Below are 7,854 nucleotides of genomic sequence, written 5' to 3' on the forward strand. Positions count from 1 at the left end.
TAAAATTATGACGACGAGGATTATAAACACCAAATAATCTGAGCCTGAATCATAGCAGGGGCTGTTATACTAGCAGACTTTTCCCAGAAGGTGGCAGCAGAAGGCAACTTTCATCACTTTTATAACAACTTGGTTACAGCAGTAGGAGACTAGTTTAGGTGGGGAAAAAGATCTTTGCTTCCTTAAAATCTGCAAATGCTGAAGAGTGTTTCTTCATTTTGGAGGAAAGAACTAGATGCTCAGCTTCAGGTTGTGGTCTCAGCACACACACACCCATCTGTTGAAGGAGGAAATACCATATTTTTCCATGTATAAGACTATACTTTGTCTAGAATCTTTAGACTAAAAATTGAGGGTCATCATATACATGGAAGTAAGCTGAGGAGAGAAAAAACCAAGGGCTTTGATCCTTGTTTTCACCTCCACTTGCTAAGCCTTAGCAAAAGGAAAGCAGGGATCAAAGCACTGAAGTCTGGCTTTGATCCTTGCTTTCCCCTCCACTTACTAAGTCCCATGAGGCTTAGCAAAAGGAGGGGGAAAGGATCAAAGCAATCCCATGGCTGTATAAGGGGGAAAGGGATCAAAGCACTGCAGGATCACTTTGATCCCTGATTTCTCCCTTCGTGCTAAGCCCCATGGGGCTTAGCCAAAGTAGGAGGAAAGGAATCAAAGCAATCCCACGACTACATGATCATTTTGATCCCTTTCCCCCTACACTTGCTAAGCCCCACTTAGATTTCTTAATTTGGGGTTAGAAAAGTGGGGGGTGTCTTATACACAGAAAAGTTTGGTGGGCAGAAGACAAGGGTGTTTGCTGCCTACCTATTCTGACTCCTACTCAATTCCTTTCTGAAAATTCCCCTAAGTTTTACTCCACTCCCTCAGGAGATGGCTTTAGAAAACAAATGCTGTTTTCAATGACCAATAAGTGGGGAGGGCCTTATTCCAGAGCCAAAACTTAGAAATTGTAACTTTTTGGAATACAATTTCCAGATTTTTCTGGCCAGCATGACCAAAATTGCCTTTTCCCCCAAGCTGCCTGGGTGGTGTTGACGAGGAATCAGAGTTACAGTGTGTGATATGGCTGGAACTTAATGGTGTTGCCTTCTGGTGCAGTGGTTAAATTGCTGGACTGCAGCTAAAACTGCTCACGACCTGGGTCCAATCCCAGGTAGCCAGCTCAAGGTTCATTCAGTGTTCCATGTAAACCACCCAAAGGATGCTTTAAGTGCTGTGGGATGGTATATAAGCAACACACTTTGTTTTAATCCAACTGACTGTAGACAATTGGCCCAGATAGCTGGCTGCATCTTGAATGGGGGGAAATGGATATCTATGGAGAGAAAGGAATAGACTGGAGTATTCCACATGTAATTGGAATTTTCTATGCTGCAACAATTTCTTGCAGCCAAAACAAAACAAAACAAAACAAAAACCCCAACCCATACCATCTGCCGTTTTGAACCGTTAAGTGCCACACTATTGCTTGATGGGTTTGGTTCAACATAATAACATTTAAAACTTTACCATTGTTTATTAGTAAAAACAGGGTTATGTTGATGGATTTTCTACAGAGTCTGATGGATATTATTTGGTCAGATCTTGCATTATAGCCCCTAATTGCCTGGGCTTAATCTTGCATCGGCATTAGAGCCACTGCATTTCTTTGTTCATCATTTCCAGAGTAGAACACTTTGTAGTTGTTTAATTAAAAAAAAAAACCCTCAGCCCACTTTAGTTCACTGACACCAAGCACAGCAGTGTTTACATCTTCAATTTCTTGCTTTGTGGTTTCTAGCTTACCTTGATTTATACTTCTCATGCTCCATGTTCCAATTGTGTGTGTTGTACAAGTTCAGACCTTCCATTCACTTCTGTGCACATCAGCCACCACACATCCTTTCAGTTTTAATCTAATTGTGTCATTAGTGACAGAGTTATTCGTACTTGTCTTTTGTTCTTCCGCAATAGCTGATGCAGTGCTCTCCAAACTGGGACCCATGGTTCCCAGTCTTGTAGGGTAGGTCAGGCTGGTCCCCAGTGAAAGAGTGAGTTTCATAACTCAGTGGGATGTGAGTGTGGGTCTGAGAAATTCCAGTTCAACACTCTGATAATTGCACCACACTCTGGAATAAAAGCCACTTTCAGATCTCCTCACTCAGCATGGAAGATTGGAGAGGTTGAAGGCTGGATGCAATTAACTTTGCAATCGGAAATGTTTTTGTATCCCAATCCAGCAAAGGAGCTGATACTCACAATGGTGCAAACATCTGAGTGAGCAACTTCAGTCACCTCTGCAAGGAACTCAGTGTGCAAATGAGTTATTTTTCTCATTTCATGTCAGACATTGAGCATCTGTACCTATCAGAGAACCAGCCATTCCCCATTCTGAGGCCTTGAAAACAAATGTCTTAGTATTAAAATTGTATTTTTCAAATATTATTTTTGGATGCAGTACTTTGCCAGTCCCTTTTTCATGCACATGTTATTTTACCTTCGAATACAGGGTACCTGCCTGCTGTTCTAAGAGAAAGGAGTATAACGGTGGCTGTATGGAGCAGGGACAGAGAGTGGCAGAGAACTGGAAGGAAAAAATCTATTTGTGACTCATGGCACTTAAGAAAGGAGAAAAAGAAGACAAACAAGAGAAAGAATATTTTTATAAGGTTTATTTTTTCATTTAAAAAAATTAAATACTTCAGGGCTTTTAGTTTTTAAAAAGAAAAATAATTAAAACTTTTAAAAGTTTACTTATTCCTTATAGCTTTCCTCAAATATATATACATTTACTTTTAATCTTTATGTTTGCCCTAATGTGTAGCCTCTGCTGGATGCCCAGAGGAAGGCAAAAAACCTCCAGGGTTTCTGGCCAATTTGCCCTAGGAAAATTCCTTCCCTACCCCAAAGTTAGCAATCAGTGCTATCAAAGACGTAAGCAAGCAAACTGCAGCTGGCACTCTGTTGGTGAATAGATATGGATGTATATGAGAACTGCTTTAAAACAGTGGACTTGGAAACTCTGCCCTTTTGGGGACATTTTGGACTACAACTTCCATAATCCCTGATCAATAGCCATGCTGGTTGCAACATCTGGGAGTCAGAACAAAAGAAAATTGGGTGATCGTAATTTAGACCCTTGATCTATCTATCTTAATATTCCCAACTTTGGCTGGAAATCTTTTCACACTCTTCCTGGATTCTTTTCATACCCTTTTTCCAGGTCCTTGATATTTCCTGGTGGTTTCCCATTCCAGTGTTAACCAGGCTGTTCCAGCTTAGGTTTCCAAATCAGACAAGACTTTCTGGGTGATATGACAAACCCCAGAAAGCTCTCAAATTCCTTCAACACTGCCTTTAACCTGGAATAGAACATGGTGCCTTATATCGGGTTTGACAACTACCCCATACAGCTTAATACAGCCTGGTTGAAAGCAGCTGCCTAGGGTTTTAGGCAGGATTATTTCCCAGCCAGACCTGGTGATGCTGGGGGTGAAAAATCTAGAACTTTCCACATTTAAGCATGTTCTCTTCCCATGAGCGATAGCTCTTTGGAGGGCCAAAGTTTCCGTACTCTTACATTAAGAGAATGATGATGCTATTGATCAGAGTAAGGGCAAGGTTTCTAAATTGGGGGTTTTCTTTTTCTTTATTTGGTCTCTATTGACAGTCCTTCCTCCCACCTCTCAAAATAATTTTCAAGTCCAGAAATTGAAACCAGAACTTTAGAAAGGGACTACATCTCCCAGAACCCTGCATCCTCCATGCTGTGGAGATTTGAGTCCCAAAATGTAAAAATACTAACTCTGACAGAATTACTTAACCTGATAATTTTTATAGAATAAAAACACTCAAAATAAAATCAATGAATTACCTGTTCATTTCTTCAAAGTGATTGAAACAGTGCAAAAATGTCAGTCTACTTATTTCTGGTGTTCCAGATGTTTGAATGCTTCACTCAGCATAACTTGGCTGGCAAGTTCTGCATTTAAAGAGGCTTCAGGCATCATCATTGCCCACAGAGAAAAAAAGATTGCTGATCCCCCCCCCCCCCCAGTGATCTGGGAGACAGAGAAAGATGTATTTCTTACTTAATAATGAAAATGAGTGACTTACCCCAAGAATGTGTGCAAAAATTAGTCTCTCCATCAATTTCATACTTAGAAAAGATACCAGGGCCCTTTCACCTTCAGATATTTTTCAGTGTTTGCTGTTAATTTCCATTTTTGGGTTGGAATATAAGATCTTTTTGCAAATTAAAGGAGTATGAACCAAACCCAGCTGAATTTACTCACAGCCACCTCCTGTTTCTTGAATCACAAAGACCTAAGAGGAAAAGTCACCAATGCACCCAAAGAAATGCTGGAGCATTTACCTGATTCATGGTTTGTCAACTAATTTAGTTTGTGTTTCCATTTTTCCATTTGGTTTTGGAGTTCCCACAAGCTTCCCCTTTGAATCAGCCACTGGTTTGATTTCATGTTTGTGGCTATTTCTTAATGCATCAGATATTTTCTTTCTAAAAGATAAACCCAAGGAATTTCAGGCCCGGACAAGATTACTTTAAAAAAAGGGGGGGGTGCAATTATAAAAATCCCAGCACTAGTAATTTCATTATCAATCCATAACTGTTTTAGTCCAGGGAGTATAGGCAATGGGCACAGATATCTGGCTGCATGTTGAAAAGGTGAAATGGATAACTATGGGGAGAAAGGAAGGGACAAGACTATTCCTTATGGAATTGGAATTTACCATGCTGCAACATTTTGTTACAGCCAAAAACTTTTTTTAAAAAAAATATCTTCTGGCATGTTGAAGTATAATGTGCCACACTATTGCTTTTTGATTTTGGTGCAACATATTAATGTGACTATATTCCTGAAGATTTTGCTGTAGGTGCCACAGGAATGAGGTGGCCATCTGCCCAGTTACTCCCAATTCATCATTTTATCTGTGTGTGGAACATCTTGTTTCCTTTTATAATAAAGCAGACAGAATGATTTTTAAAGTATGGCTTCTTTATCAAAGACATTTAAAACTACCATTGCTTATTAGTAAAAACAGTGTTACGTTGATAGGTTTTCTACAGAGTCTGATGGATATTACTTGGTCAGATCTTGCATTATAGCCCCTAATTGCCTGGGCTTAATCTTGCGCTGGCATTCAAGCCACTGCATTTCTTCTCTGTTTGTGGTTTCCAGAGTAGAACACTTTGTAGTTGTCTGACTGAAAATATCCCACTCAGCCCATTTTAGTTCACTGACACCAAGCACCAGTGTTTACATCTTCAATTTCTTGCTTTACAGTTTCCAGCTTTCCTTGATTTATACTCCTCACATTTCATGTTCCAATTGTGTGTGTTGTACAGGTTCAGCCTTTCCATTCAGACATTCATATGTACACCGGCCACTACACATCCTTTCAGCTTTCATCTAATTGTGTTGTTAGTGACAGAGCGATTCATACTTGTCCTTTGCTCTTCCTCAGTTGCTGATAGTGTGCTTTCCAACATGGGAGCAATGGTTCCTAGTCTTGGGCCCCCAAATGTTCTTGAACTACAACTCCTGGAAGCCTTCAGTACTAGCCATGCAGGCCAGGATTTCTGGGAGTAGTGTTAGAGGCTTATTTATTTGCAAGTTTCCCTGATACTCAAGGCATTGTATTGGCTCTCTTTCTCCTTGCTTTATCCTGTCTGCCTTTGGATCTTTCTCCCTCAGCCTTTTCATTCAGTTCTAGATCTATACCTTTTCTGAGAGAAGGGAGGCCCCCGTCTCAACACAGGAGCCTGTGCCAGATCTGTCTTCCTGAAGGGCTGAAGCAGTCTGAGGATCAGCAGGGCTTCAAGAGGTGACCTTTTCCAAACTGAAAGATAAACAGTTAAAGTCTTCTTATATTTTACATTCATTCCAGATTACACTTATAAAGTTTTTCACAACAAACTGATTCCTACATTACAATTGATACTGTGTTTTTATAGATTTTTATCTTACTGATTATGTTTTTAATTAAGGGATATAGTTGTATATAGTTGCATATAGCTGGAACCAGTTGTATTGGCTCTTGCCTTTCCATTGGACTATTTCGGTGATGTGGAGTGGGGAGATTTGCTGCTTGGGTAACAGCCTATCCTCCATATTATTTTACCCAGGTTTTGTGCTCTGGAGAGGACACTCCAGCTTCGCATACAGCATCAAAACCCAGCAAAATCAGGGACCTGGACAGGGGACAGATTGTATTTGTCTTCAGTGTGGAAGGGATTGTCACTCTCAAAGTGGCCTTCTAAGCCACACTAGATGCTGTTCCAAGTCCTCTATTTAGAGCAGGTTACCACATTCTCTTGAGACTAAAGGATGCCTAATCCAAATGGATATAATGAAATAATAAGGTTCATGTGAAGGATACATTTGAGAGAAGAGGAGTTACAAGTTCCCTTAGGGGATAGGTCACCTGGCAACACCATGGCCCAGCATGGCCAAGAAGAAGAACCTAGGGTAGGGCTATGTGGCTAAGAGCTGCCTCACTTCTTAATGCTAACTGATACATTCTGTGGACGACATCCACCACGTGTTGAATGGAGAGCTTTAAATCTTTACCCAACAAGCGATCTTTTCCACTGGAATCCACCCTCTGCAGAGAATAAAGAAAAACAATGTCTCAATTGTGGCCAAAGGTGCAGTGGTGTAGTGTGGGTTGCCAGCATTTGGGGCAAGGCAAGTATTGTGTCCCCTAACCCATGGTATGGTAGCTCAGGATTTCATGTTTGTGATAATCACCCAATGTCTTCAGGGAACTCATGTACCCAAGAGGGTCATGTGCAGCTCTGGAGCTTTTGGACAGAGGGGAGAAGGTGGTGAGTGTAGCCCGGAGTGGGAGACAGGAGGGTGGCCCTCCTGGTTGAGTGAGAGGAGGAGGTGGGTGTGCTCCCTGGCTCGTGGACAGCCAGCAGCGGCAGAGGGAGGTGAGAAGCATGGTGCCTGGGATCAGCCATGTTGGCAGCAGGGGCTTTCTCCAGGCAGGCACAGGCCCATCCTCATCCTCCTCCAGATCCTGCCCCAGTAGTGGTGCACAGGAGCACCTGGGAAAGCATCATGCAGAAGGATCGTGAAGAAGACAGGGAGGGTTGCATGGTGTGAGCTGACTGGCTAGCCAGCAGATCCCACATACCAGAGATTGTGGGGGGAGTTTGACAAGGCGAAACTTGACTGGCTGGTGTCACTCTCCATGCAGATCTCTTCTCCCTGCGAGGCGCAGCAGCACATTCCCTCAGCAGCTGACTGGTGGGAAAGGGTATGAACAGCCAGGCCATGCCGCCTCCCCCTCTGCAAACCCTCACAGCCAAGCAGGGAGGAGGGAGGGAGGGCCAGGTCCAGTGGGGACCATCCATCCATCTCCTCCCACCCCAGGCAGGCAGGGAGGCAGCTGGCGGGAAGGATGAAAGCTGGACTGCCAGCCAGCCCACCAAGGGTGCCAGAGTACTGGTCGATGGCCTGGAAGGTGTGGGTGGCAGAGGGAGGGGATGCTGTTTTTTATTTATTAGTACTACTTTTTTTTCATTTGAAATTTTGTGCCCAGGCTAACTGCCCCTGTGACACCCCCCCCATGCTATGCCACAGCAAAGGTGATTCCCCCCCCTCTTCTGGCAGGGAATTTAAAAGGAGGAGCAACTGGGGATGGCAAGCTAGAAAACATCCCTTGGCCAGACATGATAGTTCCACTGTGGATCACTCTAACATGCTTAAGTGTATGTTTAAAAGGGAAAGGATCTACCCGCTGAATCGTAAATATAATCACTCTAATCATATTATAGCAGACTTCCAAACAGTTGTCCGTGTAGAATGCTAACCATTCATTCCTCTC

Source organism: Pogona vitticeps, chromosome 4 (assembly GCF_051106095.1).
Source record: "Pogona vitticeps strain Pit_001003342236 chromosome 4, PviZW2.1, whole genome shotgun sequence".
Taxonomy (NCBI): domain Eukaryota; kingdom Metazoa; phylum Chordata; class Lepidosauria; order Squamata; family Agamidae; genus Pogona; species Pogona vitticeps.